The following is a 26,876-nucleotide window of genomic DNA, read 5'->3' on the forward strand; positions in this document are numbered from 1 at the left end:
CGAAAGCATCATTACAGTTATAGAGAAGAATACATGAAATAAATGTTGGCAATGGAAAAGCAAAGGTACAACCTACAAAGGTTGGGAGGGAGAAATGTAGGCAGAGAAGTAGGAGAAGACACTCATGCATTTATTCCTCATCTACAACAGTGTAAAGTCAATGGATTCTGTCTAAGGTGATGGGTCAAGAAACATTTATGTATATTGCTTAATAGTTGTAAAGTTAATCCCTAGAAGAAAGGGAAAAAAATTAGTAACAGATCGAGAATGAAAGAGATAGGACTAAATTCTTCATTTTTCATATTCAGGAGTATGTAGACAAGGTCTAAAACTGACGAACAAATCAAGTTTCAAACATGTAATTTAGTGTTGTGACTATAACCACAGAAAACAAGATCAGAAAGAGTAAAAATTTGTTGCCTCTTGTGAGTAAGGCTATGGTTAGTGGAAGAAGGAGATGTTTTTTACTTTTTCATTTTAATATTTTTGGGCTATTTAATTTTTATTCTACACACATATTATGATTTTATAATAAATATAAGGGAAATGTTCCTGTCGGTGGAGTGGGTACAGTGAGAGGCAGGCATGCAATCCTTAGCTCCAGGCTTAGTTATGCTGATTTTATGAATGTAAAGTAGCTACAAATGTAAATTGAAGAGAGATATAAATGCTACTGTCTGATAAACTAGAATCAACAGTATATATGTTACCAGGGGCACCATACCTAAGCAATCATGTGAGCATAAAACCTTTCTTAGAGTCAGCTGTCAAAGCAGCAAAGGGTTTTCAGGCTGGTTTAACCTTTTTTCCTTTTCTCCCCAACTTTTAATTATAACATTTAAACTCATAAAGAATTATTGGCAAGACAAACATGAAACTTTCTCAACAGGAAGTACTCCTCAGTTCCTTGTTGAAAAAATTATCATAAGAAAACAGTAAGTAAATAAAACATATGATGCCTGACAAGGTTATATGGTTAAGAAGTCACTTTGATTTTACACTGGCAGCACTCTTCTCACTTCTGGTTGAGTGTACACAATTTGCGGGAGTTCCCTTATATTTTGTATGAGTCTCCATAAAAAAAAAGTCTTTGGAGCTTCCCTGGTGGCTCAGTGGTTGAGAGTTCACCTGCCAATGCAGAGGATACGGGTTCGTGTCCTGGTCCGGGAAGATCCCATATGCCACAGAGCGGCTGGGCCCGTGAGCCATGGCTGCTGAGCCTGCGCGTCTGGAGCCTGTGCTCCGCAACGGGAGGCCACAACAGTGAGAGGCCCACGTACCACCAAAAAAAAAGGTCTTTGAAATGAAGTTCCAACTCCCCCTGCATTATGAGAGGTCAAGTCTCAGTGCAAACTGAAGATTCTGGCATTTGGACCATGCCTCTGTCGCTCCCTAGAAACTTATACTAGTAGCTCACGTTCCTAAAGCAAAATAGCGACAGTTGGCTATCCACTTCTTAAATAATCCATAGAAAAGTGTGAGCAATTTCCTTTGGTCCAGAATTGCCATGAGGCTCAAAGGTCAGGGTCAGAATATTTGGGCTAAACTAACAAGTTAATATATCTTTTTGGACCATCTTCCTATTCCTATTGCCTTCACTACCTTTAGTTAAATCTTAGCAAGTTTTTGACAATTTAGTTTGTCTAGATTGCTCACAATCCTCATTTGCAAAATTATTCCCAGTCTTTTCTTTAAAATAAATGCCCATGATCTCTAAACAATCTCATCAAGTTACATCTCACTGGATGCATAAGGACCTTAGTGTGTAGCTTTCCAGATAAGACTCAGAGCCCAGAGCTCCTATTTCGAGTGGGTCCAACTTGTTTACAAGTTTCCAACCGCATCAAGAAAACTAACATGGTCAGAAAATCCTTGGAAATTCATATATCATTTTGAAAAATAAAGTCTCTCTGTTTAAAAATGAAACAAGCCAAACCAGCCTATGCTAACCCATAAGCAAAATAATTTCAGTGCCTGTGTGTAGAGAATTTCCATCTTCTGAACTACTTGCTGTTCCTACATGGTCAAGATTAATGTCATTCCATTCTGACTGGCTCTTCCTGTCCCCATGGGTGGAAGTAGGTTAGGAAACATGTTGTATGGAGAAATTTCCCAGTGTATCACAGTTACCAAACCAGCTGTGCAAGGTCATTTTTACACAGATACAGCTGAAATCTTACAGATTTCTGACAGGCTTAATTATTGGACCTATCTTGTGAGCTCTGGGAGCTGGGCCAGACTATGGAAAATATGGGAAGTTTTCTGGACAGTGGATAAGGATGCTCTTGTGTATCATAAAGAACTCTGGTCTGGGACTTAACAGTTCCAACTCCACATCAGCACAAATACAGACCCCAGGCCTTTGTTGTTTATCAGAACATACACAGCAATAACAATTAACCACAATGTTTAGAGAATTGGGGGTTTGGGTTTCCATTTAATTTAACTTTCTGGTTGACTTGGGATTAAACAAACACTTTTTCTACTCAAGCCTTTGGAAAGGGGAAGGAAGGAAATAACCTTTATTGACTACTGTGGCAAATATAATGCTAACTCTTTTTTTTTTTTTTTTTTTGTGGTACGCGGGCCTCACTGTTGTGGCCTCTCCCATTGTGGAACACAGGCTCCGGACACACAGGCTCAGTGGCCATGGCTCACGGGCCTAGCCGCTCTGTGGCATGTGGGATCTTCCTGGACCAGGGCACGAACCCGTGTCCCCTGCATCAGCAGGCGGACTCTCAACCACTGCGCCACCAGGGAAGCCCATGCTAACTCTTAAAAAGTCTGTTATTTGTCTTCACTATAAGCCTATGAAGTATGTTTTTCTGTTTGTTTGTTTTTTGCAGTACGCGGGCCTCTCAGTGTTGTGGCCTCTCCTGTTGCGGAGCACAGGCTCCGGACGCGCAGGCTCAGCGGCCATGGCTCATGGGCCCAGCCGCTCTGCGGCATGTGGGATCTTCCTGAACCGGGGCACGAACCCGTGTCCCCTGCATCGGCAGGTGGACTCTCAACCACTGTGCCACCAGGGAAGCCCGAAGTATGTATTATTTTAAAAAAAACTCATTTGAGGAAAACGTCTTAGAAAGGTTAAGTAAGTTGCTCAAATCACAAAGTTAGTGTTCAGAAATATAAAGTTAAAACCTTCGTTGGTCTGCTTCCAAAAGACCATATCTGCCTAGTATTTTAACAAGTTGAAATTCGAATTCTTTGTATGTATAGATTTAAAATAATTAGCATATTTTGATATTTCTTAAATCAATATTTTTTGTCATCTATTAAATGGTAATATCTCAGCTTACTATTAAAGATAGAAAGGTGAATTCTAGGTAGTAATGCCTTCAAGAAACTTTCAGCAGAATAGGCATTACTTAGTAATAAATATTTAGAATACAGAGTGTTTATTTCTGTGAAATAGTCGTTTTCACAGTATTATGGGGACAAGATAGCAGGAGCTACCACTAATAGCTAGGGGTGGGAGAATGTCATCAAAAAACTTCAGAGGGAAGGCAATTTGAGTTTATTGGTAAGAAAGGTATGCCAGGTGGGAAACAGCACATGAAATGGTAAAGAGCCATAAAAGGACATACTTGAGGCTCTGCAAGTGGCTTAGCACACTTAGAAGAACAGGGACACATGGGACACTGATGAAAAGTGAGCCTGAAAAGCTAAGTGTGGAGTCACAGCACCCATGCAATAGTATGTGGTCTGAGTTGTACTGTGTGGATGGAATTTTAAAGCATATAAAAGTGGAAAGACATCACATTTCCATTTTAAATGATGTCTTCAAATCGGAGGGAGAGCATTTAAAGTTATTTAGGAGACTCCAAAAACTTGGTGAAGGATTACCAATTGAAGAGAGGGGGAGGTTTCCAGTTTAAAAGAGGACTCTGCACAGCTCCATAGTCATCTGCAGGAGCCCAGGTGCCTCTGGGAAGTGCTACAGGTACAGAAGACAGATGATACGGGATGTAATTTCACTGCCTCTCAGGCATAGTCGAAAAGTTAAATTTTAAAAATCTGTTATTGAATTAGGGACTTGATATTTGCTCTTCTAATGAAAGAGGAGAATGGAAATACTGTTTGAGTGTTTTGTTAATAAATGTTTTATTGCACGTTTCAAAAGATCATTTGCTGTTATTTCTCTTGATGCTGTCATCCAAATCCCCCATAAGAGTGGATCCTATTCTTTATCTGCAAAGTGACCCTACCAGGAGGAGGGTGGCTATACCAGGGGGTCTGTGGAGAAGTCTAAAAAAGCTTGCCACAAGTTTTGTATTTCTTTGAAGTCATTTTCATTTAAGTCATGTGCATCATATATTCTTCTCTATAATATATTCATTTTGAAAAATTTAAAATACTATTGTAAATTTTGTCACTTTTCTCCAAAATTCTTGAATAAATTCAAAATGCCAGGAAAACATACTATATTTACGAGGTAAATTCCCGTTTCTTGTCTGGTATAACCCTACTGTACTTGGAGACTCTGGTACTATCTTATTTTGTTAGCCAAAGGCAGGCAGCCCATTAATTTAGGGTTTTCATTTCCTATGTCTATAGGAAGTAAGTACTATTTCCCAAACTTTATTCACAAGAATCATACTAGCTGTTAAAAAGAAAGTCAGGTTCCCAGGATTTATCCATGGAGAATATTTTAATGTGTCCATGGAACTAAGATTAAAGAAAAATGAACATAAGTGATTCCGTTGGTGTTCTGCAGTCCCCACACTGAGACACTCAGTGAAACTCTAAACTATGGACAACACCACATGGGCCACTGTCCCTATTATGTTCTACTGCGTGGTCTAGCACACTAAGCCTGCAGCTGCCTAGGCCCCATACCCCTGCAACATGAGGTACAACACAAATGGACCCCCAGGCAAAGGAGCCAGAATTTTCATATCCTCTGGGCTGTAGGTATTAATGCACTCAGACTTAGAGCTACTCGACAGTGGAACTGTAGTATATTATGAAAGCAAATTGTGCTGTATGAAAGAATACTTTAAAGAATATAAAAGTATATTATAAGTATATTATAAAATAGTGCTGAACCTATGGTCAACTAATCTATGACAAAGGAGGCAAGGATATACAATGGAGAAAAGACAGTCTCTTCAATAAATTTGTTGAGACGTGGATGGATCCATAGACTGTCATACAGAGTGAAGTAAGTCAGAAAGAGAAAAACAAATATCGTATATTAACGCATGTATGTGGAACTTAGAAAAATGGTACAGATGAACCGGTTTGCAGGGCAGAAGTTGAGACGCAGATGTAGAGGACAAACGTATGGACACCAAGGGGGGAAAGCGGTGGGGGGGTGGGGATGGTAGTGTGCTGAATCGGGCGATTGGGATTGACATGTATACACTGACGTGTATAAAGTTCATGACTAGTAAGAACCTGCTGTACAAAAAGATAAATAAAATAAAATACAAAATTTCAAAAAAAAACCCAAAACTAAATAAAAATAAAAGTAAAAAATAAAATAAAATAAAATAGTGCTGAAGTAAAAAAAAAGGCAAAGACAAAAAAAAAAAAAGCCTATCTAAAACAAGTGGTTATAGGGAGCCTTCCAAAATATGTTAAGCTGAGCCTTCCATGATCATTTCAATAACATCAGGAGTGCAGAGGGAAATAACAGTTATTAAACGCCCACTCTCTATCAGTTAGAGCTAGTAATGAGGTATGAATACTTTCCCATTTTTTCCAGAGAGAAGACAAAGGCTTATTGAGGTTAGTTAAATAGTAAAGTTAAACGAAAGCGTACTGGAACCCGTCTAGACTTATTCTTAGGCTCTCTCTGGAAGCACTGATACCTGTTTGTAACGCGGAACTTGGCAACATTTATTTGCTTTGGGGCTGTCCATTCACATCCCTTTGCCACAGCATGGAACTCTAAAGAAAGTCGCCTCACCAACAGAGGACGAAGGTGAGATGACAGATAACCTGAGGGAAGTTGTTTGTCACTGGAGATGCCAGCAAGGCCTCAGAAAAGTGGAACACGAGGCCACTCTCCCGGCTGGCGCACGTGACCTGAACTAGCATGGGCACCGCCCTGCACCACCTAACCCCCACGCCCAGTGTCATCGCTTTGCTCTAAGAGCCAGAGGTGCAAACACATCACTTCAGCCCACGTGTGCCAGGAAAGTGTCTCCGGTTCTAGGGGAAGATCACTGGCTGATGAGTTATCAGGACCCCAGACAGCTTTCAAAATGGAACAAAAGAATCAAGGAAGCATGTATTTCCATTCCAGATTCTTAATCCCATTACAGTGAGCTGAAATGAAACTGGAAGAAAAGATCTAAATATCTCCTTGTCAACAGCAACAAACTTGGACATGGAAGGTCTTCAAGACAGCATTTAGCCCAGTGCCTTCCTGGCATTTTGGGCATTGTGCTAAGTCCCACGGAGAGAAAAATCCCAAGACCTAGCAGGCAGAGAGTGCATCTTCTAAAGAATTTGCAATTTCACTTGTTTTATTCTGAGCAAACTTCTCAGCCCCAAAGGGCTTTAGTAAAATGACAAGTTGGGACCTGCCAAGGTAATGCCTAATTAGTCACACCCAAATGCCTTCGCTTCCTACCTTGGAAGTAAAATCTTGCTGTTGCATGACTGAGAAGCCTTGCAGCTCAGGGACACACCTGGGATCCAAGTCATGCAAGCCATGTGCTCTTCTAATAAAACTGACACACAGAGCTGCAGTGCTCACAGGTTTCTTTCTCAGGCCCTCTTGCTGCTGGCAGGGCAATCTTTGATGTTAAAGTCACATCCGTTTCTTTTACCTCAGAGAAGAGACGTGGTGGCTATCCTTTAAGTGGCTGGTCTCAGTCCCCTCATTTTATAGAGCCAACTGTCTGTCATTTGGGCAGTAAAAGTCTTCAGGGAAATGGGGAATTGGCTCTTTCACACTAGCATTTTATGGTACTTCAAAATCAATTATAGATTGAACCCCAAAGTACAGTTTTCTCTGTTTCTGATATGCTTTGCTGGATTCTGCTGAGCTAATTGGAAACATTTCAGTCCTGGAATGTCAGAGGAATGAAGAAAAATGAAAACTACCTGTCGTTCACTCCAACACAAGGAGGACCTTTCAGTAACTGCAATGAGGTTTCATGCACGTCTAATCCCAGGGATCTTTAGAGACTCCACAGCAGTTTGATACATATGGAGAACAGGAGCTCCAGGTTCTAGTTCTAGCAACATGACTGTGGACAAGCCAGGGTCCACCCTTATGAAATAAAGATGAGGAATTAGCTACCTCAAATGTATTTTTGGATAAAGTTTCCAAGATTCTAGTGAAGCATTGTGTGTTGGAAAAAAAAAAAGTGGATCAAGAACAGGGAGCAAGGGCTCCCCTGGTGGCGCAGTGGTTGAGAGTCCGCCTGCTGATGCAGGGGACATGGGTTCGTGCCCCGGTCCGGGAAGATCCCACCTGCCACAGAGTGGCTGGGCCCGTGAGCCATGGCCGCTGAGCCTGCACGTCCGGAGTCTGTGCTCTGCAACGGGAGAGGCCACAACAGTGAGAGGCCCGCATACCGCAAAAAAAAAAAAAAAAAAAAGAACAGGGAGCAAATGATAATATCTTTTATGCAAGCACAATGCTACATTGAAGCCTCTCAACAGCTGTATGAAGCAGGTTTGAGTGTCCCCTTTTTATAGATGAAAAAACAGAGACTTGGAAAGATTGAGCAGGTGGCCCATGGTCACATTTAATCAGTAGCAGAGCAAAGATTCAAACCCACATCTGTCTCCTTCCTAAGTCCACTACACTTCATGGCCTCCCATGGGGCTCACAAAAAGGTTGTGAGGCTGTGTGTGCATTACTTTCCTTCTTTGGACCTTAAACCTCTTTTACACTCTACCCTGAAGGGACCTAATAGGGTGTTCCTCAAGCATATCAAGTGTGGGGAGGGGTCGTGAGGAAGCCAGGGAGAAAGGTTCAGCTCTCACTTCCCCCACTCTCTTCCTTTACTTCCAGAACAGTTCAACTTTAGATATTTATATATTGATCCTCTTAATGAGATTTTTTTTTAAAATGGTACCACTGCTTGAAAAAAGAAGGATGGAAGGAGGGGAGAAAGGAAGCAACAAAGAAGGAAAGAAGAAGGAATAAAAGAAATTGAAAACTACCGAGTGACATTTTTAATTTCATCTCTTAGGATTTTTAGAGCTTGAGCAGTCAAAGTGGCAAATCTAGAAGAGATTTCACATTTGAAAACTGTTTTATAAACTGCTTCATGAGCCAGGTTGCACTCCGAAACTTTTATGCTGCGGTAACAAAAATTCCCAAATCTCCAAGCTTACTGCACCTAATGTCTACTTGTCACTCATATTACTAGTCATACACAGATTGACAATGGTTATGCTCCATGATGCCTTTCAGGACCCAAAAATGAAGGAGAAGCTCCTATCCAGGACATACAGTTTGGTGCCAGAGAAAAAGGACCAATGGTAGACCCACGAGATAACACTTCAAGCTTCTGTGCAGCAGTGAATTATGTTGATCACAAATAACGATTCATTTCATTGACTTAAACAAATCACAAAGACAAGCCTGACAGCCAGACATGGAGAAAAATTATCTTCTTACGTGGAGTGGCAGCCAATAATGAGGAACAATATAAATTTTCTTACAGGACTTACGTAACATGACTTACTCTACCCTTTAGTCACAAATTTTTGTTTCTGTCCCTTCCTTGAATAAAATATACTCTCCCTCACTCCAAGAAAGAGACTATAATGTCCACTCCAATCCAATCATAGCAACAGGCTCATTGTCTGAAATTTTATGATATTACCTATATCAGGGCAAGGTGGGGATACTTTTGATCCAGAGACTATGCAGTTAAAACAAGTACACTGCATCCCCTGTGACACATATGTGACAGTTGAATAAGGGATGAGATAACCACAAAAACTAGCCCCATTAAGAAACGGGAAGATGAGAGACACACAGCAGTCACTGGACTATAGCAATTCTGAAATATTGCTGGTCAGACTTTGCAAGTGTCATCTTCCTGGGAACGGGGAATGTTCCTTGATTAAGCCTTGGGTCTGCTCCCTGCGAGGAGCTGCCTAGACCATTTGCTCCATGGGGTCTTGGTTCCACTCTCTGAAAGGGTCATCCTTTCTCAGATGATTCTGGTCCACATATGAAGACAGTGTTGGAAATGTGCCTTTTGTGGGGCTGCGTAACTTTCTCAACCAGCTTCCTTCTGTAGAAGGTTGGGACAGCAAATCTGGTTTTAACCTCACAGTCTATTATAATCCAGGTTGGTGGCTCTTTCTGTAGTACAATTCCCTCTAAAACTAAATTGGCTGTTTATCTGCTTGATTTCAGACAGTACCATGTACAAACAGCCACACCTATAACTCTTTTGGAATCCTACCTTTCTCATAAGACATAAATAGAGCAAATGACTGGGGACAATAATGCAATGTTCCATAGGCAGAATAAAAAAGAAAGGTCCAGGCAGTCACATGGAAGATAAAGGCTCTGCACTCTTTTTGCAGGTCCACAGGAAATTTAGAATAATTATGAAAGCCTGTATATGTACAGAGTCAAATTTAGATTCCTCAACACTAGACTGCTTCTTCTTAGGGTGTGTGCCAGCCTGTGGCCCTTTCTCTGATACCTGACATTGCTCCACTGCCCTGTCTTTGCCCCCTTTGCAGAGTTTACTTCAAGTGCCCTTAATGAGAGGGTGGCTGGCTAAGACTATCTCCCCTACTCAAAGTTTAGTGGGTATGGGTTATACACCTGAATGGAGGAACTAATCAAATTTCTTTCTGAGAATTTGGTTGGGGACTCAGAGACTCTAGCTAATCTCTGCTGGAGGTTTGAGCAAGGAGGCCATCACTCGGGCTCTGTTATCCTGGGCACAGAGAAGCTGATAGTCTGGAAAGAGACAGAGATAGAGAGACAGAGAGAGAAAAAAAAGAGGCAGTAATGAAACATACACACTATTGCAATCAGAGAAATCTGTCTGCCCTTGGAAACTATGACACATTCCTTTTCAGAAAGTTCTTCTTTACCTGAGATATTTGAAGTGAGTTTCTATAGTTTGCAACCAAATAATCATTCAGACCACCCATTAAACTTAACTTCAATTTCCTTCAACAAATCTATCCTGAGTTTCTATGAACACGTTACTAAGAAAGAATTCCCAAAGAATAGCAAGATGAATACAACGCAATTACAAGACTTAGGGTGTTTAAAAGTTTTTAAGCGAGATAAGTACATCAATACCCACAATGAGGATAATAATAGGATAAAATATCGTGGCAATTTAATAGAAATCATGGTCACATTTGATTAGAAGAATCAAATTTTTTTACAGAAGAGGTGTCAATTGAGATACAGTTATAGGATAGACAAGATTTGAGAGGCAGAGATGACAGCTTCAGTTGGAGTAAACGGCATAAGTAAAGGCCTGGACTTAGGAAATTTGGTGAGGTATTATTTGCCTGGAGCATAGGAAACGTATTGGGAAGAGGAGGCAAATACCTGGAAAGGTAGTTTGGGATGTTGTTACAAAGTATATACAAATATTTATCAACTTAATTAGGTAGATAATAGAATCCCACAGAAGGAAATGATGCAATCATTTGGAGATGTGGTCCAGCAGCAATGTGTATGGTAGGTTTGCATGGGAAAGAAACTGTAAAGAGAAAAATTAATAATCTATTAAAAGAAGTGCTAATGTCTTGAATCAGACAGTCTCAGTGCTAGCTGAAAGGAAGTGTATATAACTGGAAAGAGTGCAGTTAGAAGCTGGAGGGCCACACATCTCACTGGATATGAACACAGAGAGAAGAGGGATTTGAAGAGGGAAAAGCTTTCAATTCCATCAAAGGAAATAAGGACAAGAATGAGATGTTGAAGGGAAAAGACATTTGGACTTGATAAATTAAATATGCCAGGACATCCGGGTTGAGATAGATACCTGGTAGGCCATTGAATATCATGAAATCTTAGAATTTTCACCTGAGAGAATGCTGAGAAATCATTCTGTAAAATCCCTCCTTTTCTAGGCAAGAAGACTGAGGTCTAGAGTAATTCTTAGCACCTTGCCCCAAAGGACAAAGCGTATAATCTAGGAAATCTGTTGATAGAGATGTAGAGTGAAAATTCAAGGTTGATAGGTCAAACAAATGTCCAGACTCAGCAAGAAGAGCAAAATGAGGCTATGTGACAACTCTCCATTTGCCAGTCAGTGTGGGAAGTGTGTAAATGCTGGTCATTGGCAACATGGCGCGCCTGCTGTGTGCTAAGTACCCCCCTAAATTCTGTGCAATGCTTCAAAAGACATGAACAATACAGACACCATGTGCCTGGGGAAGCATGGGGATCTAATTGGGAGGGCAGGCCAACTCTGAGAGAGCAGCCCTCACTGAGGGGTTCCAACCTAGTGTGCAAACAGAGAGACCTGAAGCTCTTGGGATTAATCAAGGAAGAATCACAAATGTTTCTAATCCAAAACACAGACAAAAGGAGAGAAGTTATTATGTCTTAATAACAAAACCAAGATTTATAATCTTGTAAATTCTACCAAGGATCTTATTGTCAGAAGTTGGAACTGACTTGCTTTCTTCATTCAGGATGGTTAGATTCTGTTTACTGAATTTACATTCAGGAAAGTTGGTGGTATTAAATATGCTCTGGGAATACCTACAAATTTTCAAATTAAAAAGCAGGAATCAGTACAATAAATATCATACGTTATCTGGGATCTTCAGGTTTTAGGGGCTGCTAAACTATTTTAATAAGGAGTTGTATTTTCAAGGCAGAAATAGAAAAAGGAGCATTAATTATAATTAAATTTTATTCATATCTATGCATATGTTATTTTAAAATAAATTTAAAATTTATTCTTTTGGGAGATTTGGGTCTGACATATGATTGGTTGAAATATATATTTATTTTTGAAAAGTCTTAAATTACAAATGAAAACTATTTTGAGTAATGCAGTAGTAGCAGCATCCTTGGAAGATTTGGGACAATTCCTAGAATAACATTCAACGTTTCCCTCTAGTCTCCTCTGACCCTCATCATATTCTAAAGGACTAAAGAAGATGAGAGATAGATTAAAAAAAAAAAATTCTCAGCAGTGGCCATGTAGGCAGTCTTCCTGCCTGTTGGTGATTATTTGGACCTATATATATGCAAACAAAGAAGGGCCCTCTGTCCACTTTAATTTAGAAATCTTGCTTTGACAGCTGGGATTTTGCCTTCTTTATCAGGCAGTAAGTTCTTAGTCCCAAGATTTCAGCTACGGGAAGGAACTTGCCTTCTCCCTCAAAGGTTCACATCGGAAGGCACGAGGGAAAACGTCTCATACAGCATCACTGCTGGTAGGCAGTGTGTGGGAAGCCAAGTTTTGTCTCAGGGACAAAGCCTTTCAAGGCACCCACATTTTTAAGAGACACACAGATGGTGCTACTTAAGACCTGAATAGGGCGTTCTTTGCATTCCACAATGCATTTCTTTCAGAAGCAGCGTTTCCAATCCTGCAGGTTATCAGAATGTCAAAAATGTTTAGGCCAGAAACACCTACATAAGCTCTTACACAAAAAGAAAAACACACACAGTTTTTCGATCAAATACATTTTAAGACAATTTCCTTTTTTTCTGATACTAATGACATTTTCTGAATGGGGAAAAAAAGCCATCTGACAAAGGTTAGTGTCAAAATGTCAAGGTAGGCCTGCCCAACAGAGGATCTCCACCGTGAAACATCGTTATTGTCTTGCAGAAAGATTTGTGGCTGCTAGAGAATAACATGCAACATCTCCAAGGTCATGTGGGGGAAAAGCTAAGAGAATGATTTTTTTTCTACCGGCAGAAAAGAAATCACATTGACATATGCCCAAAAAGCAGTCAATTCAGTTTACGGAGAGGTAACAAAGAATGTGGTGGTTGGATTTTGGCTGTAAAACACAGTTGCTGTTCTCCTTCCACTCAGCATATTAATGAGTGGCTCACAAATTTGACAACATTAATAAAATAAAAACATGTTTTTTTGTTTTTTTTTTTTTTTTTTTGCTGTGCGCGGGCCTCTCACTGTTGTGGCCCCTCCCGTTGTGGAGCACAGGCTCCGGACGCGCAGGCTCAGCGGCCATGGCTCACGGGCCCAGCCGCTCCGCGGCATGTGGGATCCTCCCGGACCGGGGCACGAACCCGTGTCCCCTGCATCGGCAGGCGGACTCTCAACCACTGCGCCACCAGGGAAGCCCTAAAAACATGTTTTTAAAATACGTTGTATTATAAGTTTAAAAAAATGGTTTTGAAGCCAGTAAACTGGAATTTAAATTCTAGCTTAGACATATACCTGATAATAGGATGTTGAGGAATTTACATCTGTGAACATCAGATCCTTTATTGAAGTATCAATATCTACTGGGCCTGTCAAACAAACAACACACACCAAATTCAGGAACTGGGCCAGAAATTGATTTAATGGAAAGAAGGTAGTTCACAGAATCAGCTGAGGGTCTGGAGTCCCATGTTTGGGAACCAAAAGAAAGCAAGGGAGACTGGGTGTGTGAGTCCAAGCCAGTGGGGATTGCCTGGTTAGAGCCCTGTCCGGGCTAGACCCCTGAGTACCAGTCGCTAGATGCTGCCACTACAGTAACTGTCCACCTGTCCCTGCTTCTTTGGTGTAGAAGCCAAATTCCTGCCAGAGGCCTCTGATTGGTCACACTTTAGATCACACGCCTCAGGCCAGCTTCTGGAGTTCTAGGAGAAGAAACATCTGACCTTCCCGGCTACCTCTGGGAGAGGCCTAGCCTAGCCTTCCAACAAGAATCATACAAAAAGGATTTCTGAAACACAAACACAAAACATCCTTTCTGTAGAACTGTTTAAACAAAATAATAAGATTCATCTAAATTTCATATTATATTGCTCAGCCCAATCTGTTTTAATAGGAAGGGAAGAAAAAAGTATTGATAGAGTTCTGGCTATGTTGTCAAGAGCGATTATACTTAGAAGCCCAGTTGAAGGGAATGATATCTACATATACCGTTATACATAATTTATGTATACACATACACACAAACACAAATTGAAAGAGAGAGGAGCTGAGGTTTAACAAAGTTAAGCAACTGCCCCATGATTAAAAGAAGTGAAAACTGGGGAATTCCCTGGTGGTCCAGTGGTTAGGACTCTGCGCCTCCACTGCAGGGGGCATGGGTTTGATCCCTGGTTGGGGAACTAAGATCCCACATGCTGTGCAGCATAGCCAAAAAAAAAAAAACTTAAAAAAAAAGTGAAAACTGAGAAGTCAAATCTATTAGGACCCTTCACCAACACTGTGCAGGTCAGTAACAACACAGTACTTGGCACACTGTTTGCCAGAAGAATTCATTATTGGATTATGATCAGATGACTTTGTTCGTTTGTATCACTTTATATTTAAGTAGCAGTTAATTCTAAGAAATCAGGAAAATTGTACAAATGAAACATCTGGAGTTTTTCTCTTCCAGCTGAGTGGTGTGAACCACGGTGGCTGCCAGCAACTTATATTCACTGACCACCTACTCTGACCACCTATGATTTGACCACCTACCCAAATCATAACTGAATGCTCTGAGCAACAGAATGAGATCTTAAGGCATTTTCCAAACCCAAAACAGTAAAACACAAACCCAACTCTTTTACAACTTAGCTGTGAAAATAAACCATAACCACCAGAAAAGCCAAATGAAAGTGCAAGAGTGGAAAATAAATTATCAAATAAAATGAGAATGTAGAGAATTCCACATGAGACAGACAGCAAGTTCCGTGAGGTTCCAGGAAGGTGAGACCTCTGTGGGTGGCATGCATGGGAAAGGACTTACAAAGGAAGTAAAACTGGAACTGGGGTTTGAAGGAAGGATGGAATGTGGGTGAGTCTGTAGAAGACTGGGAGAACATTTCAGCTGGAGTGACACTGTGACCGAAAGCGGGGAGCCAGAGATCCATGCAGCTGCTCAAAGGACCTTAAGTAGCACTGGGTTGGCTTGAGTGAAGGCCTGAGGACAGTCTTGAGCAGCAACTGCATAATCCAAAGCCAGGGAAAGATGACAGGACTTGGAATGTGTGGCATTTTCATGATTGTCAGGGTTGATGGCCCAGGCAAGCCCAAGTTTCTGTGAGCATGAGAACTGGGGCGGCATGGCAGGCACACCCAGGCCTTCCACCTGAAAAACTGATCTTCAAACGTGAAAGTGCAGCCCAGCTGCTGGAAGGCTGCCATCAGAGCTGGGTCACCCAGACCTGTGACAGACACACAGTCAGCCTCCTGATCACACGCAGCTCCAGGAGCCTGGCATGTCACTGAGGGCAGGATGTGCACTTGTCACAAGCATGAGTAGTAGAGGTAAAAATGGAAAGAGAGTTACGTGGAAAGATACTCCATCTGGGAGGGCAGGCCAAGGATGGTATAATAACCTGTAAGTGGATCAAGGGGTGTCATGAAGATTTGGAGGAAGAACCATATTCCAAGTAGGTGGGGGGCGGCTGAGCTGGAGGGGAAAAGCAGGGATGCACAAAACACCTCGTGGGAGCAGAGGCCCACCTGGGCGAAGCCTGACTATTCACTTTAGAAAGAAATTCTCCTGAGCATTTAACAGAAGGTCCATTTCAAAGTTTAACCTTACAAAAAGACTCTGCTGTTTGCAAGTTTTTTCATTTTTAATTATTCTTTACTTTATACCAACAACATATTTGACTAAATTTTCCCATTAACATTAAACTAATATATTGTTACACACATAGCTTCTACATGTGTATACAATTATAAAAATCTCTTTAGTGGTAACATTTTTGCTTGAAATTTTGAATATGCATCTATTGCATGTGTGAACAAATAGCATTTACATACATGCAATTGTAAAAATCTAATGAATTAAGAACAATGTAATGTCATTTGCAATTAGAAGGAAAAAACACAATACCCTTTATTTGCATAAACTACTTAAGAGTGAATGTTATTCTGAACTGCTGAAGTTGGGGAATTTTCCATTCTTGCGTTGGTTGAACAAGACAATATTTCTCCATATTTTAATAGATTTCTCACATACAGACAGTGTTGCTTTTAAAACAAAGACTTTTGGGGGAGAAAAAAGGACTTAGAATGTAAATAAGGAAGGGAACATTAACCACAGGATATTTGCTATACTTAAACACAAAAGAACAGACAAAACATACCTCCCTGAGACTGATCACATGAAGATATTTAAGTTTTAGTTCTGTGGGTTTTTTGGTGGTTGCTTAACAACAGTATATGAATCATGACTTGCAGAAAGCTGAAGTTTCTGTTTTATTTGGGAAAAGTGCTTTAAAATTCCTATGGGGAATTTAAATCTTCATATTGCCAAGTATAACCAAAACTTTCCCAGACTTCTACAGCCTATGGCTACAAATGGGGACCCACTGATATGAATGTTCAGTGTTGCTGGCTCATCACCCCATGTGTATAACTGGGGCTGGCCTTAGAGCCCTCCCCCTCCCAATCGCCTCATGCTCTGTCCCCAGGTTATCTCCCACAGGGTCACAGGGACAAATCCACACACAGTAGATGCTTGCTGCCTCAAGCTTACTTGAGTGGCCATTTCAAACGTGTCAACAACTCCATGAAAAACAGTTTTCCTGCCTGCATGCCATCTCCTTGGGCCACTGAGGCCTATAAAACCATCAGGATGCCAAATTGCACTGGCTTCCCTTGAACCTTCATAGTGCTGAAAGTGAAATGAAAGAAAGCCATTCTCGCCAGTTCTGGACCCCCAGTTAGGACTGTTTGAAGGTCCAAGCTTCATAAAGTCTTTGGTGAAAAGGTTCCTCTTGGCCTCTGCCTGTGGAAAGCTCAAACATTAGTCTCTGTGATCCAAATAGGAGACAAATACAAACCTCTCCGTCTCCTGTTTCTACCCCAGGGACCTGCACTCAAAACTTACTCCCAAGGGCACCATTCCCCGCTGTGTACATCCGTTCATGCTGGAGGTTTACAGATCATCAGTTTTGCAGGCATAGCCAGACTTTCTTTCCCAGTTTAGGTTTAGCCAAAATGCCCTTGCTATTGAGAATGCATGTATCTTTGTATCTAAGCCTTAACTATTTTCAAAGTATGCACACAATTTACAACAGAGTAGAAACAAATGTGCTTGCAGCCTACGATATTCCCCACCCTGGGATATGTGCATGTCATCTATGCTGAGAACGGAAGCCCATCCAGGGACCCAATGGTAGAAACTTCACAAGGTCTAGGACAGCAGTTTGAGAGCTCTGTCCTCTGAACAGCCTTGAGAATGACTCGGGAAACGCAGTCCTCACACCTAGTCACTCCTTGTTTGGAATCCTGGGCAATAGGCCTAAAGAGTGGATCTTTTTAATGTTAGTAGATTAGGTATTTTTAGGTTGCTCCCAGTACTAAAATTCGATCATTTTGTTAGTCTAGAGGCTTTTTATAAAGCTCTACCCACCTTTCAACCCTTTTCTGCAGAGGATCAAAATGCTTTCACCAGAAAGGGTTAAAAACAGAGTCGCACAAAGGTAAAGCATTAATAAACAGAAACCTTGCCAAGCATAAAGCTAGTAAAGTAGTTGGTATCTAAGGGACAATCACTTCTTTAAACATGAACAACAAGGTCCTGCCAGAAATTCAGCATCCGCATTTTTGTGGTCCCCTTGCTCATAGATTATTATCTTTGGATGCTCTTTGGGTGGGTGGTCCCTTGTGCATAATGGACACTGTTGATTCTGCAGTAGGGCTTGACTTAAAATAACCACAGGTTTGGTATTTTCTAGTACTTATTGCAGATTTCCTTTCCTAAACACCTCCCTGTTTTACTTAAGCTCCAAAAGGAAGCTTAGAGTCCTACTGGTAAATCTCCTCCCTTTTTACCAGGAAATTGCTGGTTAGCCATTTGAAGAGAATTAAAGCAAAATATCAAATGGCTTTAAAGGCAGTAGGGTACTTATACCTCGCTCTCTCAGTTGCAAAGAGCAGACAAATTCTGGACTTTTTCTGGACCATGAGAAGGATTTTAGGTACTGATCTGAGTAAACTAAGATCATTTTCCAGTCTCCTGAATGTTAAAATAGACCAAGCTTGGCTGTAGAACAAAATCACCATAAACTTTTCTATCTTACATGTACTATCAAGGTATCAGATAACAATTGTGAATGAGAGGTGGTTGCCACACTCTAAAACAGGGGTTTGCAAACTGCAGCCCAAACTGGCCCAGAATGAGGCTGCCACCTGCTTTCATAAATAAAGTTTTATTGGAATACAGTTATGCCCATTTGTTTAGAAATTGTCTGCAGCTAACTTCACACTCAACCAGAGTTGAACAGTTTTGACAGAGGCTATAAGTCACACAAAGTCTAAAATATTTCCTGAATGTCCCTTTACAGAAAAGGTTTGCAGATCCCTGTTTAAAACAATTCCATTTGGGGGGTTGCCAAAACCTCAAAGGCTGCAGTTTTGAGAACTCTAACCTCAGAACAACATTTAGTTATATTTACTGCATTTAGGACAGTGTCACCCAAGCTGAGTTTCCTGAAATACTTGCTAGTAGAATGTTACTAGATTTAACAAAAGAAAAAGAGAATTGTGGTCAAAAAAATTTGACAAATGCTAGAATAAGCCAAGTGAAACAGATTTCTTTTTAGTAGCCCTTTTCAGGTCATTTAATGTGCTGATATATATGGCAAGTCTACAAAAAAGGGTTAGATGATACAGAATTTCTAAAGTCACTTGGTCTTAGAAAACCTTCCTTTCCATGGGGCATCTCATAGAGTTAATGTTCAAGAACATACTGTGGGAAAAATGACTTGTTCAGAGCTGCCAAGTCGGATAATAGTGTATCAGATCACACCACTTGTGTGTCTTCAAGAATGCTTAACTTTAAGAAGAATAAGTTGGCTGACAGGAGAAAAGTAAGTACCACAGGTTACACAAATTACCTGGATTCACATATAATTTAACTCTTTTAGTAGCAGCGCCTCTCTCAGAATGCATTAGAGACAATATTATTGATGATATCGCTATGATGACAGAGCAGAAAAGAACTCCCTGCACAAAACTTTCACTCAATGCAGCAAAATTCTCAGGTCCTTTCTTCACCTCTAAAAATTTAAAAACGCAAAAAAGTCTACGGAACAACTGTTCAAATCTTAGTCCCCAGTGAATTCTGACCAGCTTACTTCTGACCAGCCAGCAGTGAGTATGGGAAGGTACTGTTGGCATCAAGAGGTGGAGGAAAGCCTTATGTGTCCTTTGGGGGATGTTGCCAGAAACAATGGAAAAGTTCCTGAATATCGGGAAATGTTTTCTCAAGATCAAGAGATGTACTGGTATGTGGGAGAGATTCCAAAGCACCTCTATTGCCCGAAACATTTCAAATTTGACTGCTGGCCGCCAGTGCCAATTTTGCAGAAGGGCAATTTCAGTACAGCGGCACACAGGGTCCTAGGCTGCATAAGTAACACAGGACTAGTGAAACTGTCATTTTGTTTCCAAAGGCAGGATTTTCTTTTCCTTTTTTTTTTAAACCAGCAAACATATTTTTAAAATTTCTACTGACATTGTCAACTATTTGCCTAACTAAGGATGTTCTTGATAATAAGCCAGGTATTTGTTCACAGCAGTCAAGCAGGACTTGAAAACCAAAACAGGGACTCTGCAGTCCAAGGATTTGGCAGCTGTGAGTGACCTCCACTTCAGAGAGCACGAGAAAGCTGTCTGCTAGCTTGCAGGAGGACAGCTTTCATCTGGTGGATAGATCTGCAGTCCTCTAGGTTAGAGAGGATAAGCCACCCTTACTCAGTGCAGGGTAAAGGAGTAGAGTGGTTACATGGCAAGGCAGATCAAAACTGATCTGAAATTGTAAGCTTTCCCAGCACCACACCTTGTGAACATTCAAAAACATGCACAGGAGACAGGCCCCACTCAGGGATCCTTGTCTAAAGACTTTATCATGGTGCTTATTATATAATAGTCTCCGGCTGGCTGCTAGAAGGAAACTTCCCAATGATTGGCACCATGAGCCTTTCCAGAATCAACAAACTCTATAACTCAGGACTTCAAAAACCAACAAAAGGGATTGTTTGGGAAGAACCAAAATAATGACATCAACAAATGATTCTTAGTCAGATTCATTATTAATATTAATTGTACTAATGACCTCTAATTTTTAAATTTGAAACAGACCACTATTGATACTGCATTTGTTACCTTATCAATCTTAATAGTAACTTATAAAGTGAGGGTGATTAAACATTTCACACAAGAGGAAACAGAGGCTCAGAGACTGGTTGTTTTGCCTTAGACCATGTATGCTTCAAATCCAAGTTTGTCTGCTCCAAGACCTAAAATCTGTTGCATGCATTTCATGTACTGAATCTTATTTAGGTCCAAGTTCCTCCCCACTAAGAACACCCTGCTGCTCAGAAGCTCACAATCAAATACTTGCTGATGAGAACATTCATTTAGCAAATATTTACCAAGGGCCTGTTCTATGTCAGGCAATGTGCTCGGTGTTGGGGATACAGCATTGAACACAGGGCCAAACATCTCTGGAGCCTTCAATCATGGGGAGGGACAGATGCTTAAAAATAAGTTATTATTATATTATATTATGTTATGTTATGTTATATTATATTATATTATATTATATATTAGAAGGTACAAAGTGCTGTGGAGGAAATAAGGCAGGGATGAGAGACAGGGGATGCCAGAAGGATACAGTGTCAAATAAGGTAGTCAAGGAAGGCCCTCAGAGAAGCTACCATTTGAGCAAAGATCTGCAGGAGGTGAGGAAACCAGCACGGGGGACATCTAGGGGAAGAGAGATCCAGGCAGTGGGAACAGCAAGGGCAAAGGCCCTGAGATAGAAGCTGGTTAACATATTTGCTCCAGAACAAGGAAGGCCAAGTGGCTGGAGATGAGAAAGAGCTGCAGGCAAAGTGATGAGCAAGGCAATCAGTTTCCTTTTCGGCTGCCCTGCACCTGTGCTCAACTCCGTTCTCTTTCGCCACTTCTCTCTTCAGTTAAGGTAAATAAACTTCCACTCTTCTAAGGTACCCTGTCTATCTGCTGGCAATACAGTTAATCTTTTACTTTTTCTCATGTACTTTTTCTTTTCTTTTTATTTTTTCTGCCCTGGTTCCACTAGCCAGTGGACATCTTGACCAGTGTGCCTGCTGTTCTGACAGCCCACATACAAAAAATTCCAAGAATTTTATCATTGATTTTCCTCTCTCTCTTCTCTCTCTCTCTTTCTGGTAACTCTTAAGACTCAATCATCTGACTTTTTGTATTTGTGTAGGGATTCAGTATTTAAATTTTGTAGCAAGTCCTTGGCTTTGTCAAAAAGAGATTAATTTTCCCTGGTTTTCCTTTGCTAACAGCCCTCTTCCTCCTTACATATCAGTGCTTTCTTTCTTTTTTCTTTCTTTTCTTCTTCCAGAAAGCAGTGAGATGTAGGGAGAGGGGCTCTACCAAACAAGAAAACTAGTCTCTTCTTGACAAAGCCATGGGACTTCTCCAGAATTCAAGTACCCAATCCCTCTGTCTAACTTCGCCCACCTCAGAAATGCAAAGTTTCTTTTTTATTTAACCTTCTAAATTTCAGCTGATTACTATTTTCACAGTTATGATCTGACCGTCAAACATAAGCGTCTGAAATTAGCACATGAAAAAAAATAATAATTTCCTTTGGCAGCAGAAGTTTTCCTTGCTCTGCCCATATCCTCCAGAACATCCAGCTAACTTCCAACTGCCCATATCTGCATCTCTGTGCCTGAGGGCACCCTCTCCAGGAAATGCAGGAGGCACTCACTCACATGCAGACACAGGGCAGGCAGGAGTTATCAGGGAATGCGTTCCCCCAGAAGAAGCCCCCCATCCATGACTCTCAGGAGTTTGTGTATAAATACTTCAGCTCCATTGCCTCTCAGTGGAGATTCATTGAGGTGTGGGTTTTACAGCACTTCCCTGCAGGATTAAACTCCATTCACTCACCAAGGTAGATGGGTTGGTTAACACCTTACCCATAATTGGCCTCTTCCTTTCCAGGTATCAATTCCTCACGCCCTTATGGTATTTCCCATAACTTCCAAATTACTTGCCCTTGAAAAATTACTTGAATTTTTCTTTTTTTCTTTTGCTGATAAGTGAACATTAAAAAAGTTTTTAATTTTATATTGGAGTATAGTTGATTAACAATGTTGTGTTAGTTTCAGGTGTACAGCAAAGTGATTCAGATATACCTATATGTGTATGTATTCTTTTTCAAAATTTTTTCCCATTTAGGTTATTACAGAGTATTGAGCAGAGTTCCCTGTGCTATGCAGTAGGTCCTTGTTGGTTATTTATTTTAAATATAGCAGTATGTATATGTCAATCCCAAATTCCCAATCTACCCCCCCACCCCTCCCCCCTGGAAACCATAAGTTCGTTCTCTAAATCTGATTTGCGCTTGAATCCTCATCTCAGGTCTAACTCCGGATGAATCCAGACTAAGCCATTTTCCCATTAATATTTAGATTATACAAAGTCATATATTACTTGAATGAAGACACTTTTCATTGTTGGGGGAGGTATCTACTCCTTTTCATTATCTAAGCTATTTGTCCCCCAAATACGTGACTGAAACCTAACCATAAAAATGAGTGAATTAGAATAAACAAATGTGCTTGAATCTAGGTATGCCACATCTACTTAGGAGATGCTGGTCAGAATGTATGTAATTCAGAATGTGTGCTCTTAAAAATGCTGGAAAGTAGAGCATTTAAAAAGTTGAATGATCACAGTAGAAAGACAAAGCTATATAGAGCAAAATACTGAAGACAGAACGATTTGGAACAGATGGACCTGGGTGCCTTGCCTGGGTCCACTCCTTTCCAGATGGGTCACTCTGGGCAAATTATCTAATTTTCTGAGCAACTTGGGAAAACTACATTTTCTTATCCAATGAATAAGTCAGAAAATGTAAGTAAAGTGCCTGATACAGGCCTTAGTGTAGTAAGTGCTCAGTAAATTTAGATTTCCTGAAAAGTCAGGCAGGTATCACCCAGGCAGGCAAAGATTCCTAAGTCATTTCCCCATTCACGCCACAACCACAACCACAACTTTCCCGACGTCACACAAGTAGCTAATGATGCTTACTGGTTCTAATCTGTGGTTACTCTGGCACTGGATATGCCAGAAGTAATTCACATTCCTTATGGTAGTACAGAAGTGCCTTAGCTAAGGTAAAACATTTTATTATTCCAAAAGTAATTTACAGCTATGTGTCTCTGGTTCTGTCACTTATTCCCTACTTTGAACTCATTCAAGATGTTTGAAACTGGCCAACATTTGTAGGCATTTTGTGTTGCAGCTGGAGGACATGGCCTCCATTGGAAATGAACTGAGATAAACTGGCAAGTAGTCTTTAATGCCTACATTCCCTGGCAGTTGACTGGATCCTGCTATGTACTCCTCCATCATGGGTTAACCCGCGTATGGCTTCTACTTTAACCTTTCTACCTATAGTGTCATTTCTAAGTAATTTGTTCCCCTCTCAGTTTAATTTGATAGACAATTCTAGTATTTGGAAGAAAAAAAAATTCAAAGGGGATTGATATACTTAAAATCAACCAGGATTATGTGATGACTGAGGTCATTTCGTACAATGAAAATTTTGATCTGGTTTTAGCTTTGAGCTTGAAAATGTCAGATACCAAAACTATAAGCTGCTTAGGAAAAGGCTGGATGAGAAATCATGCTACTTATTTCTCAGATACTTTCTGTGAGTTTCAAACCTTAGACATTGAAATTATGTGGAGCTTTCATGTTGGAAATTAGAAAGTATCATGAAAAAGGGCCTTGGCCGAGTGCTTTATACATTTGTGTTTTTTGGAACTAACCATTATTGGCTCTGGCATTCTTTGTCGACGGGGACTGGGTTTAGCCTTCTTTTTGTATGGCTATCATTAGCATGAGGGTGCAGGCCCAGCACACAAGGGTCTGCATGCTGAGGTGCCTCTGCCCTCAAGCCCCACCCCACACAATGAGTTGCTTCCTTTATCCTTCAAGAGGGTCCAGGGTAACAAGTCAGGCTTGCTTTCTTATCACTTGTACTGTCTTGAAAATCCTCTTCTAAAACACATTTTATTCTTAGGCATTTACAAGTAAATACATTCTGCCCTCTGACCCTCAGCTAGAATTCTTCCTAAGGACCCTGAACATTGTGTGAATGTATTAGTTTGCCACGGTTGACATAACAAAATACCACAGACTTGGGGACTTAAACAATAGGAATTTATTTTCTCACAGTTCTGGAGGCTGGAAGTCTAAATCAAGGTGCCAAAGGGCTGGTTTCATTCTGAGCCCTGTTATATATGTAAGTGTATTTATTTATTCATTATTTAAAAAAATTTTAACATTGCTTTCACTTAGAAAGTCCCGCTTTTTATGAGCACTGCAGCATATACAGAGCAGGCTGTATTGGAATCAGTGTGCGGGTTCTACCTGGAGTCATTTGGATTCCCCTACCTGTCTCAACTACTTCCAGAACTCAGTAAGGGCTGCTGGTTGCAACTGGCAGGACTTTGAGATGCTTATTCTATTTTAGTGTTTACTTCTGAAATGCTGAGGTTTTTAAAAAGAAACTCATTAACTCCCTCTGAGACCTAGCCTCTCATCTCTGGCTGGTTTCTCTTATAGTTGGCCTCAGTAGAAGAGTCAGCTCAGGAAACGGAGATGAAATGTGTTGAGCTCCTCTGAAAACGGGTATCAGTGAATCCTTGTACATTTAAGCTTCGTTAAAAATACATGAACAAATCAATTTGCCAAACAGATGACTGATTGACATGGTCTAAAGTTTGCTTAATGGGTTACATTCTGTTGTGTTTCTGTAAAGAGATTTCCCAAATCTAGTTGCCTATAAAGTACTTTTTACTGAATTCTTTGTACAGATATTAGGTCAGGTTTATCTAAGCTCATCTATCGATTAAGCCATTCATCCAACAATCTTAGAATGCTTTCCAAACTCTAAAAATTATGGGTCTAATCTGGGGATTGCTACACATATTGGAAGGAGGTTCTGGAAAAAGGTAGGAGAGTCTCAGATGCTAGAAAGATGTTATAAGTTTTAAGGATATTGTCCATATATTATTTTAACATGAACTTTATTAAAATCATAATTTGAATTCTGAGCACAATTGAACTTAATTTGTAAATGTAAAAGTGAATTATTTTGTCTGAAATAATCTCGATTCATATTTTTCAGATCATAGTAAGAACTTTCTATTTTTAGAAGCTAAGCCAATATAAATTTAAGCCAATGGACATTTAAGCCAATGTAAAGCATTTAAACCTTTTTATAAAAAAGATAATATATTATTGTTGAATGGCAACACTGTAGAAAGGTATAAAATAATAAATAACTAGTCTCTTTTTCTTGTTGCCTTCCTCACCACAATTCCAACTTAAATCATCTCAATTTCCTGCTCCAGAGGAAATCACTGGTAATGATTTCTATTATGCCACATCAGATATGTCCTATGCATATATATTTGTTTTACAACTGGACTCCTACTCAGTATAGAGTGCTATGACTTGCTTTATAAGCACACTTATAAATGTATTTATATATGCTTGCAACCTTATTTATTGGCTAAATCCCTAGATGTGTCAAATGAGATTCACATTTAAAATTTTGGGAACCAGTACCAAATTGTCCTCTATACAGCACTACACATCTATTAGAATGGCTAAAATCCAAAAAAACACTTGGCTGGTTAGGATGTAGAGCCACAGAAATTCTAATTCATTTCTGGAGGGAATGCAAAATGGTACAGCCAATTTGGAAGACAATTTGGCAGTTTCTTACAAAACTAAACATAGTCTTACCATGTGATACAATTGTGTTCCTAGGCATTTACCAAAGTAATTTGAAAACTTACAAATGTATGTCAGGACAAAAACCCCCATGTGAGTGTTTATAGCATCTTTGATTTTTAATTGGCCACAACCAGAAGCAACCAAGACATCTCTTAATAGGTAAATGGATAAAATATGGTACAAAAGATAAAAATAAATGAGTTAACAAGCCACAAAAAGACATGGGTAACTCTTAAATGCATATTTCTAAGTGAAAGGGGCCAATCTGAATTCATACATATTGTATGATCCCAAGTACATGACATTCTGGAAAAGCCAAAACTTCTAAAGAATATAAAAATACAAAGAATACAAAAGAATTACAAATAATTTATGTAGACTTTCTATCAAGGAGGTGGGACTCCCAACATTGTGTGGGCTGCCCACAGTGACTTCTTTCCAAAGAGGACAGTATGGGACTTCCCTGGTGGCGCAGTGGTTGAGAGTCCGCCTGCCGATGCAGGGGACACGGGTTTGTGCCCCGGTCCGGGAAGATCCCACATGCCGCGGAGCGGCTGGGCCCGTGAGCCATGGCCGCTGAGCCTGCACGTCCGGAGCCTGTGCTCCGCAATGGGAGAGGCCACAACAGTGAGAGGCCCACGTACCGCAAAAAAAAAAAAAAAGAGGACAGTATGGAAATGGAATGAAAAAGAGTGATTTTACAGTGGAGTAATGTTGACAGGTCAACATTGATAGTGACAAGCTATGTTCCTAGTATATACCCTTGATATGATGTGTTGAAAATGGCACTTTATCTCTGTGGTCTTCCTCCCAATACCAGTCTGATCATAAGAGAAACATCAGACAAATTCCCTTTGAGGGACATTCTACAAAATACCTGACTGGTACTCTTCAAAATTCTTAAAGCCACCAAGAGCAATGAAAGCCTGAGAAACTGTCACATCCAAGAGAAGCCTAAAGAGACATGATGACTAAATGTAATGTGATCTCCTGGATGGGATG

Source organism: Neophocaena asiaeorientalis, unplaced genomic scaffold, assembly GCF_003031525.2.
Source record: "Neophocaena asiaeorientalis asiaeorientalis breed wild unplaced genomic scaffold, Neophocaena_asiaeorientalis_V1.1 scaffold447, whole genome shotgun sequence".
In the NCBI taxonomy this organism is placed as follows: Eukaryota; Metazoa; Chordata; class Mammalia; order Artiodactyla; family Phocoenidae; genus Neophocaena; species Neophocaena asiaeorientalis.